The sequence below is a fragment of the Mus musculus genome, chromosome 9 (genome assembly GCF_000001635.26).
Source record: "Mus musculus strain C57BL/6J chromosome 9, GRCm38.p6 C57BL/6J".
Taxonomy (NCBI): domain Eukaryota; kingdom Metazoa; phylum Chordata; class Mammalia; order Rodentia; family Muridae; genus Mus; species Mus musculus.
Genome location: NC_000075.6, coordinates 121,614,400 through 121,627,164, shown reverse-complemented (window position 1 = coordinate 121,627,164; position 12,765 = coordinate 121,614,400). Strand labels below are relative to the sequence as shown.

The following is a 12,765-nucleotide window of genomic DNA, read 5'->3' as shown; positions in this document are numbered from 1 at the left end:
ATGTGGCATAAACCTTTAAAACCTGAAGGACCTGGAAAGATGTGTTCAAAGTTCTAGAAGACTATAACTGTCAACCCAGACCATTATACCCAGCAAAATTATCTATTAAAGTGGAAGGAGAAATGATAACTTTGTGTGATAAAAATACGTTAAAGGAATTCACAACAACTAACCCAGTTCTACTTATAGAAATATATTCAGTCTGAAGAAAAGAATAAACACATCAAAGAGGTCACAGGGAATAAATAAATAAATCCAGACCAGTTGATCTAAAGAGATCTAAGAAAACACCACAAGATAACAGGAATTAGTATAGATAGTTCAATTATAACTCTAATAGTCTCAATTCCCCAACAAAGAGACACAAACTAGCCGATTGGGTTAGAAAATACTATTTATTTGTTTGCTACCTCCAAGAAGCACACACCTTCATGACCAACTAACTACAAACCTACCATAGAGTGAAGAATAGGAAAATGTATCCCAGGCAAATGGAACTAGAAAACAGGCAGACAGAGCATTCTAAGATCTGACAAAATAGGTCTCAAGCCAAAACTAGTCAGAAGAGATAGGGAGGGTCACTTCACACTCAAAAAGGGAAAAGTCCATCAGTGGGATATTGCAATCCTAAACATATATACCCTAAACACGGGGACACCCAATTCATATGAGACACTGAAAGATAGAACCACACAACACAGATTGCCCCCAGCGCAATGAGAGTAGATGAGTTCAATAACCCGCTCTCATCAGTAGACTGTTCATCTGGGCAAAAACTAAGCATAGAAATATTGGGTTTAAATGGCATCATCAATCAAATAGACTTAACAGACATCTCTCAGTTACTTTTCTATTGCTGTGATAAAACACCATGACCAAGGCAATTTATAGAAGAAAACATTTAATTTGGCCTATGCTTGCTGATAGATAGAGTCCATGATGGAGGAAGGAAGGAACAGCCAGGAGCTCACATCTTGATCCATAGCCAAGAGGCAGAGAGAGCAAGCTGGAAATTCCAGGAGTCTTTTGAAATCTCAAAACACACTCCCAGTAATAGCCCTCCTCAAGCAAGGCCATGCCTAATCCATTCCAAACAGTTCCACCAACTGGGGACCAAGTATTCAAACATATGAGCCCATGGGGCCATTCTCACTCAAATCACTACAACATCTATATAACATTCCTCTCAAAGACCAAAGAATACACATTCTTCTAGCAGCCTACAGAAATTTCTCCAAAACTGGCCACATATTAGAACTCAACGCAAGCCTCAACAAATATAATCCTACACCTACACACATACAGACAGCACTGAGTCGACTCAGTGACTTTAAAAAACAAAACAGAAGAATGTGAGGTTAGGGTGTACAGGGAAGGCGTTGGAGGAGATGGAATGGGGGCAGGGATTTGATCCAAGCACATTATATACATGTAAGAAAATCTCAAACAATCACATTAAAAATTTTGGTTATATCTGTGTTTCTTTTCCACGTGGCACATAGCAGGACTCAGCAGCAGGGTAAGAACGCAGTGATTTCCAGGCAAGGTGGCCCCTCCTTTTACGTTCTGCGGTTTTGGTTACCTGACTGTGTCATGCCTCTGGTTCAGTGATCCTTCCTCTGACTTAGCACCAGGCCAACAGCCGCTCGAGGCTGTGTCATGACATCCACATGATCCACCTCGTTTCCTCTTCTGGTGGGCATGTTGCCATCTCGCACCACCTGAGAAGGAGAAAGAGCCAAAGTATGGAGGAATGAGACAGACAGACAAGCGTCCGGTGATGTTTACTACAGCTCTTTGTACTATTATTATTGCTAATGTCTTACTGTGATTTATAAATTAAACCTTACCAGGGGTATGTGAGATCAGGTGTGCATGGCTCTAGTCATTCCATATTGAAATTCCATATTGAGTCCCTCTTGCCTGGAGGGACTTCACTTGCCACACCCCTTCTGTGTTGACTGCCGTTGCAGAGGTACATGACTTTGCACCCTGCTCTGCATATAGACACCACCACCTGTCCAGCAGTACCCAGGAGGCACAGATTGCTAACCTTTGCCTAAAAAGGGAAAGGTGACACCCATAAATCGATCAAAGCAGATTGGGACATGGTGAGCATACTGTTGGCTTACAACCATAATAGAAAACAAGGCCTGAGAATTTACCCCACACACCAGACCTTAAGGAGTGCAGTGACTCACCTATGTCCAATAAGGAGAAGGACACTACCATTGTGGAATGGTCTCATTTCGGCCCTCTGACCTCACAGTGTGCATGTCAAGAGACCAACAGGCATAGAACTCCCAATGGCCCCTGCAGCTCTGTTTCTCACCTCGAATCCACAGCTTAGGGTATGATCTGAGAGTTAATATTAGCAATTAAGATGGGGATAAAATAAAATGTGATTTCCAGTGGCCACACATCAAGGGAAATCTGGACTACTTGGTCAGTCTCAGCCAATGAAATCAACATAGCTTAAGTGTTTACTGTCATTCACTGAGTGTTGACACTGTGGAATGTCTGCGGCTCAGCATGCTCCTTACAATGTGTGTTTGGCTCTCTCTATGGGGAGCCTTGGACTGTACCCCTGTAGAATAGAGGTGCTGCTGGAGGGATAATAGCAAAGGACTCTGAGATACCCTCATTAGTGATAATGAGGTGAAGCTATTTGAGATCGCCACTGGTCACAAGGTCCCAGCTCTGGCTGATGTCATCTTTCAAGTAGGAGAAAATGATAAAGTGGCCATTTTCCCACTCAAACATAGGAACCCCCTTCATTTTATTTGGGTGTTTCACGAGGTTGGTGGACCAGGGCTAAAAATCTTATGTATGGGAATGTGACTTAAGGTTGGCTGCTTTCTCAGGCCTCAGAGTCTCAGTTAGAGAGCCTTCCCCTGCCAGGTCTGGTTGCTGCTGAGCCCAGTAGGTTGTGAACCTGACCTGCCAGCACGTGGAATTCATCTACAGACGTTCTATGAGATCTTGGAGAACAACAGGGTATATCAGCCTTAACAAAAGAGCATTGGCTTCAGGGAAAAGGTGGGGTAGGGTTGGCAGGAAGGAGCTGTCTCTTGAGCGGGACTGGGAGGTCCCTAACTCTGCCTGGAAGCAGGGATCTCATCCTGAAAGACAGAGCGCAGCAGCCTCTTGCTGGCTGGTCTAGCCCTGGATGGCTGAGAATGGTTTGGTGGAAGCTCTGCAGCCCAAATGGAGAAGAGACAGAATAGGTCCTTGTATGGCAGAGCTCTTTGTACTGATTGAAGGTGGAATCACCCAGGCAGGAGCCATGAGGGCAAAGACAGCTCCCAATATCAGTGATGTCCAGGTTTCAGAACACTCCACAGAAGCTCCAGCTTCTACACTGCACTGCTCATAGGGGTGTGCATGGAGGTGCTTCACCCTTCCCTCTGCCAACTTGCTTTCCTCACATGCCAAGTTTCCGCATCACCCATAGAAGGTCTTACTCTGTTCCATTCTCCTGCCTCAGTCCTAGGCAGCCTGGTAATGACTTGAAGGAGAAAAAGGAGGATAGAAAGTGCATTCAGTGGCCGTGACTGTCCCGTACACTCAGCTCCGTTGTCAATCCTGGGCCTTTGTCCCAACTGCTGTGAAATCCTGCTGGTTTCCTAGGCTGGATGTCTATGGTGGACTTGAGACTCTGAGGGCTGGTGATGCCCAGCACGGAGGGTGTCCTGAACTCTGTCCTCCAGGAATGACATGGCATTGCTGTTTGACAGTCAGAGTTGCCAGGATTACCCACAGGAACTCTTACTCAACTGAGACTATTAACATTCCCCTTGGGGCTGGTGATGTGGCTCCATTGGTAGAGTGCTTGCTTAGCATGCTTGAAGCTCTGGGTTTGATGTTAGCACTCATAAACTGGGCATGATAATGCATGCTTGTTATCCAACTCTGGATAGGTGGAGGCAGAAGGGTCAGGCATCAAGGATCATCCTTGGATGCATATTGAGTTCAAGGCCAGTCTGGGCTACATGAAACTCTGCCTATAAAACCAATGAGTGGAGGCTGATGTGAGATGATAACCCAGTGGTTAAAAGCATTTGCTGCTCTTGTAGAGGACCTAGGTTCAATTCCCAGCAGCCACGTGGCAGCTCACAACTGTATACATTGACATGACTGCTTCATGGTGTGTTAAGGGGAAGGTTTTTATTGCAGATATACGAGAGAGAACAGCCAGAGGCATCTGGAAGAGTCCAGGGGAGAGACGGAAAGTAGACTGAACATGGCCAGCAGCCTGGACCTGGGCATGAGAGAAGCAGGAGCAGCAAAGATGAGCAGCAGAGAGAGGAAGAAAGAGGGGGAGGAGCTAGGGAGATAAAAATAGAGAGCAAGAGAGAGAACGAGAGAGGGACACAGAGAGACAGACAGACAGACAGGGACAGAGAGAGAGAGAGAGACAGAGAGAGGCACAGAGGGACAGAGATACACAGAAAGAGAAAGAGACACACAGAGAGGGTGGGACACACAGAGAGACATACAGACACACACACACAGACACATACAGAGAAAGAGAGACAGGCAGACATACACACACAGAGACACACAGAGAGATAGAGACACACACACAGACAGACAGACACACACACAGAGACAGACACACACAGAGGGAAAGGGACAGAGAGAGACACACACAAAGAGATAGAGACACACATACACACAGAGACAGACAGACAGACAGACAGAAAGACAGACACTCACACACAGAGACAGACACACACATACACACAGAGGGAGAGAGAGAGAGGGAGAGAGAAGGGAGAAAGAGAAAGGTGGAGGGACTGAGAGAGTCCAAAATAGCAGGCTTCTAAGGAGAATGAATAGTCAGGAGGCCATGAGCTGGGGAAGTTTAAGGAAGGGCGGGCCAGGACCAGCATGGGCTCTGAAATGTGTAGCAGGTACTTGTGGTACTAAGGGAGCCTGGAGGCCAGCATACGCTTTGGTGCACCACAGATAAGCTTTTGTCCCTTCTGCCAGTGAACAGCTCCCTTTGGTAGAGGGGAACCCGCGTCACAAGTCTCTGAGGAATGCTGACATTTGTCTAACTGCTAGAATTCAGGAAATGGAGATTCACTTGGACCTAACAATAACCATCTGCAATTCCAGTTCCAGGAGATCCGTGCCCTCTTCTGACCTCTGTGAGCACCAGGCACACATGTGGTGCACCTACATACGTGCATGCAAAACACCCAAGCACATAGAGTAAAACAAATACAAAAACAAAAAAAAAAAAACCAAAAGAAACAAACAAACAACAACAAAAAAACCAAGCAAGCCAAAAAGACGTTGCCTTGTAGAAAGTGGGGAGAGCCATTAGACTGTCCCCAGAGAGTCCAGCCTCTACCACGCCATCTATCACAGCGAGTAACGCCCCCCCCCCTCTCGCAAGCTGCGTGCTGTCTTTCCTGCCGGGGTGGACATTGTGGAGATGCGGCTGTCCCAGACTGTTTGCTCTTGTAAGCCGTGCCTGAGGAATGGGCTCACTGCGGGCAGGTAGAGTTCCTTGGGCATGGCTGCTTCAGGGTTCTTCTCACGTCTGTACAGCCATGTTTGGGAACTGACCCTTGGCTCCTCAGAGACCTCTGCTGTCACCTCTGAGTCAGCGAGACCTGAGGTGTTTCCCTGTTTCTACTGCCTCCGTCAGCCCCCAGGAAACACTCTGGAGGGTTTTCAGTGAAAACAGCTGGAAGTGGCCTCAGGAAGCAGAGAGGAAACAGGGAAGACAGCATGGGTAGTTACAGGGCAAATCAGCATCGTGGGTAACCTGTACCCACTCCCCTGGTTCCCTGGGGCCTCTAGAAGACTTCTTTAGTATGGAAATTAAAAGGCCCCAAATAAAGCTAAGCCTCAAAAAGACCAAAGATGAAAATCAAAAAATTCTTCACTCTTAGCCATCAGAACCTGACTGCTTGGATCAAAACCCAGTGATCGTGATGTCCCCAAACCCAACTGCTAATGGCTCCTGGTGTCTCCCCACAAATGGCCTTAGAAGATTTACCTCAAGACAGTGAGTGCCACCTCTTATCTGTCCAAGTAGGACTCTACATGACAGCCAGGAGACAAGGCCAGGAAACAATGATTGTAAAAGGTCTCTCTCTCTCTCTCTCTCTCTCTCTCTCTCTCTCTCTCTCTAGCATGTGAGGGTCATATGTGTATGGTGTGTGTGTGTGTGGTGTATGGCATGTGTATTATGGTATGTGACTGGTGTGTGGAGTATGTGTATTTGTGTGATATGTATGTGTGATGTGTGTGCTATGGCTATGTAAAGGTTATGTGATGTGTATGTGTGCTGTGGTACTATGTGTGTTATGGTATGTGTATGGTGTTTGATGTGTATATGTGTATTGTGGTATGTGGTATGTGTATGATGTGAGTGTGTGTGTGTATGTGTGTGCACACACACGTGTGTGAGAGAGTACAGGCACATGCCTGCCATGTGCAGCAATGGAGGTCAGAGGATAACTTCTGATGTTGTTCCTCCCCTTCCACATTGAGATAGGGAATCTTGTTGTTGACTGCTGTGTGCACCAACCTGGCTGGCCCACAGGTGCTGGGAGTTTGCCTGTCTCCACTTCCCAGGTGTGGGGGAATCCTGAGATTATATGTACAACATCCTCAGGCTTGGTGTGGTGGTCTGGGGCTGTAGACTCGGTCCTCACACTTGTGTGGCAAGTGCCTTATCCACTGAGCCACTTCTCCAGAGACCTGCAGTTTCTACTCTTCATTAAAATGTTTAGGTCAATTCTGGTCTGATCGATACTTTTATCTCCATACACTGGACTTGCTCTAGGCAGGATTCCCTTTGGAAGACTGAACAATGCGACGGGTGGGGGTGGCTGTGTCATCTTATATACAGGTTGAGGAAGCTGAGTTTTCTCTCACGGTCTCCCATCATCTTGAAGGCTGATCCCAGGAGGAAACTCCCTAGCTTCCTGTTCTCTGCATGGTTTTTGATGTCCTGGGGCCAGGAAGAAGCACAGGTCCTTGGCAGTAAAAGTTACAGGGCTGTCTTGATAGGGGTGGTGGCTGCATAGGAGATGTGGATGGGGGTTCACCCTCATCATTCTCCCACAATCCCTTCCTGTGTTCCCATGTCTGTGCTTTTGTGTGTGTGTGTGGGGGGGTGGTATCCCCAAGTACACCTCTGTGGGCAGGTCAGGGGACAGGTAGCTCCCTCAAGGAAGAAAGGAAACCGAGGAAGACTGCCGTGAGCAGCATCAGAAGGGGCTGGCAGGCTGAGGAGCATGAGAGAGAGGAGAGAGCCAGTCTCTGGTGGGACTGAGGTAACATGGGAGCTGAGTGGGATGGAGGAGGACAGCCAGGGTGTCCCATAGGTGGTATGGGAAGAGGTGGGCACCGTGGCTGGACAGGCCAGGTAGGACACAGTCAGGGCATGGAGACAAGAGTTTGGGCAGGCTGGCAAAGCCCCAGATCTGCTCCCCTGAAGCCTGGGGCATTTCCTCCTGTGGAGGCCACTGGGTGAGCCGGTCCATCCAGCAGTCTTGGCTATGGGACATTGTGCCACAGCAGCCAGGCACTCGAGCAGGAAGCCATTGCCCTTACTAATTCAAGAGGGATTAGCCACTCGAGGCTCAGAGCCCTGGCGTCGCAGAACCTGAGGGTTGTAAATCATCAGATATAAAAACCCCAACTGCAGCATTTCCCCTGCGCCTGGCTCACCCTGCTCAATGCCCAGCTTTGTTTAATTCTGCTGGAGAGCGTAGAAGTTGTGGAGAGGCACAGCCGGAGCCTGGGCAAGCCTGAGCCTCGAGGCTTGGAAGGTGTTCTGCCCTGGAGATGCAGAGGACGATTCTCGTTGTGCCTGTGCCCACTTGCCCCCACCCCCCTATCTGCTAGACAGCCAATCACATTCACTCTTTGATGTTTTTTAAAGCAGGGTTTCTCTGCATAGCTCTGGCTGTTTTGGAACACATTCTGTAGACCAGGCTGGCCCCAGACTCACGGGGGCCTGATTGACCTGCCTCTGCTGAAGGCTCACTTTAATGTATCCCTGCCTCTGTGTGTGTGCGTGTGTGTGTGTGTGTGTGTGTGTGTGTACTCAGAGAGGCCAGAGGTTGACACCAGGTGTGTCTGTCAGTCTGTGCTTTGGTTTTGGGGACAGATCTCTCGCTGAACCCTAGAACTTGATGATTTAGTGGGCAAAGCTGGCCAGCAAGCTTCAGAGATCCTCTGCTGCTCCAGGGTTGGTGTTGTAGAAGTGTGCAGGCTCTCACAGCCTCCAAATCTCCCCACGGCGCAGCTTCCCTTTCCCCACACTGCAGCACAGAGGGAGCTTTCCTACCCTCACAATGACCTGTGCAATTCATTCTCTTGTCTCCTGTCTACAAGAGCTACCACGGACTCATGCACACAGCTCCTCTGATACCCTGCTCCACTGCTCTTGGAGAATCGCCACAAAACTTCTTTAAAGGGCAGAGCATGTAAGAAGACGTCATTGCTTGTGGATCAGTTCTTGGGCATCTGACTTTGTGTAAGGGGCTTAACTTCTCTGCACCCAGTTTTCCTGTCTATAAAATAGGGATAAATTTGGGTGTGGTGTCTCACATTGTCAGTCTCAGCACTTGGGAGTTACAGACAGGAGAGTCAAGAGTTCAAAGTCAGCCTAGGATGCTTAGTGAGTTTAAGAGAATCCTATGCTATATGAGACCCTGTCAGGAGAAGAGGAAGAGAAAGAGGAGTGGGAGGAGGAGGGAAAAAAAGAGGAGGGAGAGGAGGAGGAGGAGGAGGAGGAGGAGGAGGAAGAGGAGGAGGAGGAGGAGGAGGAGGAGGAGGAGGAGGAGGAGGAGGAGGAGGAGGAGGAGAAAGAGTACAATAACAGTCTCCACATTCTTGTAACTGAATGAAATAGATGTGGAGAGTGCTTAGCAGAGTGGCTGGGTGCTTAGCATGGTACTTCTTTCCCAGCCAAAGACTGATGAGGAGAGGCTTGCTCAGCAACATACAGAGGTATCTGCTTGGCATTCCCCTCCCGTGCTCTGCCTCTGCCACTGCTGTCCAATATTTTGGCATCTGACAGCCATCCTGATGACCTGAAGTTCTATCAAAACTTCCCAGTACAACCCTGCATTGTCTGCCCACTATTGTGTAACAGATGGCCGTGAGTTTAACAGCCTAAGACAACCATCCATGTGAACTGGTTCTCGGGGTTCTGGAGCCTGTCGTGACTGCAACAGGCTCTGGGCAGATAGTCAAGGTATCCATCAAGCCCAGCCTCACCTGAAGCTCACTTGGGAAGGGTCTGCTCCAGGGCCCCACAACTGTAGACAGTTAAGTTCTGTGTGGCTAGAGGACTCAGGGCCCCATCTTATTGCCAACTGCAGGCCAATAGCTGGGGGCCCCTTGAGTTCCTTGCTGTGTGGGGTTCCCCAACATGGCTGCATGCTTCCTTAGTGCCAGGGAGAGCAGGAGACACTAGCAAGAAGGTGCCACAGTCTTATGTAACAAGCACAGGGAGGGCCTTGTTTGCACAAGCTCACTTTCCTTGTTACCTTTCTGTATTCTGTTTGTTAGAAGCAAGGGGCAGAAACTGCCCAAGCTCAGGAGAATGGATGGTAGGAGGGGTCAACTCAGGTGATCCACACAAGCTGCCAGCACCAGGAAGCAGGGGTGGTGGGGTGACCTGTCTGCCACAGCCCCCAGCTCTCTATTTCTACCTGGGAGGCTTTCTGTGTTACAAGATCTTCTCCCTCTGCTCTTCCTCCCCTTTCTCTTCTCCCCCTTCCTCTCCCTCCCCATCCCCCTCTTTCTTCTTTTTGTGGCTTGGAACACTGTCTTACTACGCAGCCTGGACTAGACTATAATTCCATCCTCTTGGTTCAGCCTCCCAAGTACTGGGCTAACATGCGCAGCATTCAAGGTCCACTTTGTGCTACCCCCATGATTCTGGAGCCTTGCTTGCCCCAGTCCTGTGCTGGTTGGTCTCTTGGGCTACTGACATAAGTAACACAGACCAGTCCACCAAGTCATCATTTCCAAAGAGCTGCCCAGCAGCGCCCATGATTCTTAGCTTGTCTGTAAAACATGACACCTTGCGTTGTTATTTCCACAATAGCACTGTTTGTATAAACACTGTCTCAATGGGATCCCAGCCTCCACACAGGCAGGGTAAGTCTAGGTCAAAGTCAACACTTGCTTTGAGTCTAGGCCTGAGAACAGAGCCCTGATTACTTGCCACGTCGGAACTGGACATTTGGAGCGGGGAGGGGGGTTGCATCAGTGAGAAATGATTAGTTTGTTTTTAGAAGCAGGCAATGAATACAGAATGACCAGAGCCTAGTTCTCTCTGTGATATGATGCTTGCCCTGGGTGCAGGAAGCAACAGCTGGCAGCAGAGCTTTAATTTCCCACTCAAAGATGCTCTGTTGGGGGGGGGGGCGAGGGAAGGTAGGAATTATAGCTGTAGCTGCTCACCCCTACTTCCCTTTTGGCCCAGAAGGGGGCGCCCTGTCCTCCACTGGCCAGGCTGTGCCTGGGCCTGGTTACCATTCACCTGCAGTGAATGGTATAAACAGATCTTGTGTAACTGAAGACTGCCTGATCTCCCAGAAAGGAGGGAGGGGAAGGGGGCTGGGGCTTTCTTGCAAGGTGACCTTAAGTGAAAGTGACAGAGGACTGTTATGCAGGCAGAGGACCTACCCCAGACTGTAGGACTCACGCATGTGTCCACTGGAAGAGGCAAGGGGAACTGGGGAAGGTCACATGGTAAATCAGGGTAGAAGGTCCTCACAGCTTGGTTCTCCCTGGTGCTGTTGTATAGCCATCTTAAGGCTCTGCACGAAGAGTCTCTGGTTTTACATCCTCCTTGAAGAGTGAGATGAAGCTGAGAGATCTGGGGTGGGGGCAGGGCTGAGTTCAGCAACCTTCTGGAGTTGTTAGATGTGCTTGGGACAGGTTGGGACCATAGGTATCTAGTGGAGAGTAGGCTAGCCTTCTACCCCTGCCCATAGATGCAAAGGATAGAGTGGGATAATGCATGGGGACCTACCGGTGACATTCTAGTTAGAAATGGGACACAGTCCCTATGCTATGGTTCCAGTCAGAGCCTGGGCTCTGGTGAAAGAAAATAAAAAAATTGAGATCTGTGATTCATGTAATGTATGTCAAATAGCCCAAAGAGTTGCTTGTGAGCTCTGAAACCTGGGGCTGAGAAAATAGCAGAACAGGCTGGGACATGCCCAGGCAGGCCCATCGTTACCTGTCCTGACTGGCCTGGTACCTCCCTATCTCCCGCCCTTCTGACAGTCTGTTGATGTTTAAATGAACCAATCATGTGAAACCGCGCCAATTCCTCCCCCAGCCCCACCCCTTTTCTATAAAAACCCCTAGCTTCCAAGCCTCGTGGTCGAAACCACTGTCTCCTGCATGAGATACGCTTCGACTTGGAGCTCTGCCATTAAACTACCTCGTGTTCGTTCTTACATCAAGTTGGTCGTCTGTTCATGATTCTTGGGTGTACGTCGAATCGGGAATTGAGTGGGGGGTTCCCCACTAGGTTCTTTCACTGGCAGCCATGCCAAGCAAGGCTCAGCCTTTTGTCCTTCATAGACCAGTTAAACAAAGTAGTGCGTAAAAGCTGATATACTCTATGAGACTACATTGGGAAGAGAATCAAATAATGGGGCCTAGTTCACCTTCAGTGCCCTGACGTCTGTGAAGTTTAGATTTAAATAAATGGCCAGAGGTGTGCGCAACTGAGCAGTGCTGGTCGAAGCATGGTCGGCTCATCGCTGACACATTAATCTTGGCTCTGGTCTGCCTACAAGGTGGTCTGAGAAGTTGTCAGGGCTCTGTGTGATCTTTCAGGGAGACAAGATTCCCCTCTGGCTGGCTCCGGAGATTTAGGTCTTTCTTTCTCTCAGTATGACTCCTGGAGAAAGTCCATTTCCTGTCTCTACCATCTGATAGCCAAACAGAGGCTCAGTGTCTCTTTAGAATAGCTCCATTCTTATCAGGACAGCCACACCTAGGATGGTGGAAAAGTTTGTTTGGCTCACCTCTGCAGACCTTCAAATATCGTGATTCCAAAGCCACACAATCCTCACTTCTAATGGCCTCTCCAGAAGTACAGGGACCCAGGACACAGCTACAAACCCATCTTCCCGAGAAGGATGCTCCCCATTGAAGCCAGAGGTTTTCTTGGTAGCCAGTGTCTGGTTAACAGGGAATTATTGTTTAAGCTGCAGCTGGACTTAAAGTCCCCCATCCTGTGGCCCTGGAGGAGGGCTGGCCTTCCTGTGAGATGGTGAGGGTCCCCATGACACCTGGGATCCCACAATGAGACACGCCGTCTGGCTGACATGTTAGAGCAGAGGCAGACCCTAACCTCTTGGGCTGTAGGCTGAGGCCCAGGTTATCTGCCCTGGACAATGGGCACCCATATTTGGCCTTGCTGAGCAGTGTCCTGGCATGTCACCTGCAAAGGAACAAAGTGTTTGTAATTGCATAATGGATCATCCTTGGAGCCTGAGGGAGCTGGCTGAAAGTAGCAGGTATGATTCAGGTGTGTCATGGGGGTGAGGGGCTGTGTCTTGCTGCCAAAGGCCCATCTGGGAGGAGGGAGAGGCAGGTCCACCTTCCCAGGAACTTCCTCCCAAGGTCAGAGTGTTCCTCACTGCCAGGGAGGAGTCAACAGCCTCTTTGTATTCCACAATGGGAGAGAGGATGATGGCTGGGAGGGATGGCTGCCCCAAGGTGCCTTTAAAAGGTTCCTTGTAGAAACTGGATGAC

At 49.2% G+C, this 12,765-nt stretch overlaps 1 protein-coding gene across 2 annotated transcripts in view; it reads left to right on the top strand.

Moving 5' to 3' along the window:
• The window catches only part of Lyzl4 (lysozyme-like 4), a 64,281-nt gene that overhangs the window by 14,957 nt on the left and 36,559 nt on the right, over positions 1-12,765 (top strand). The window lies entirely within an intron of this gene.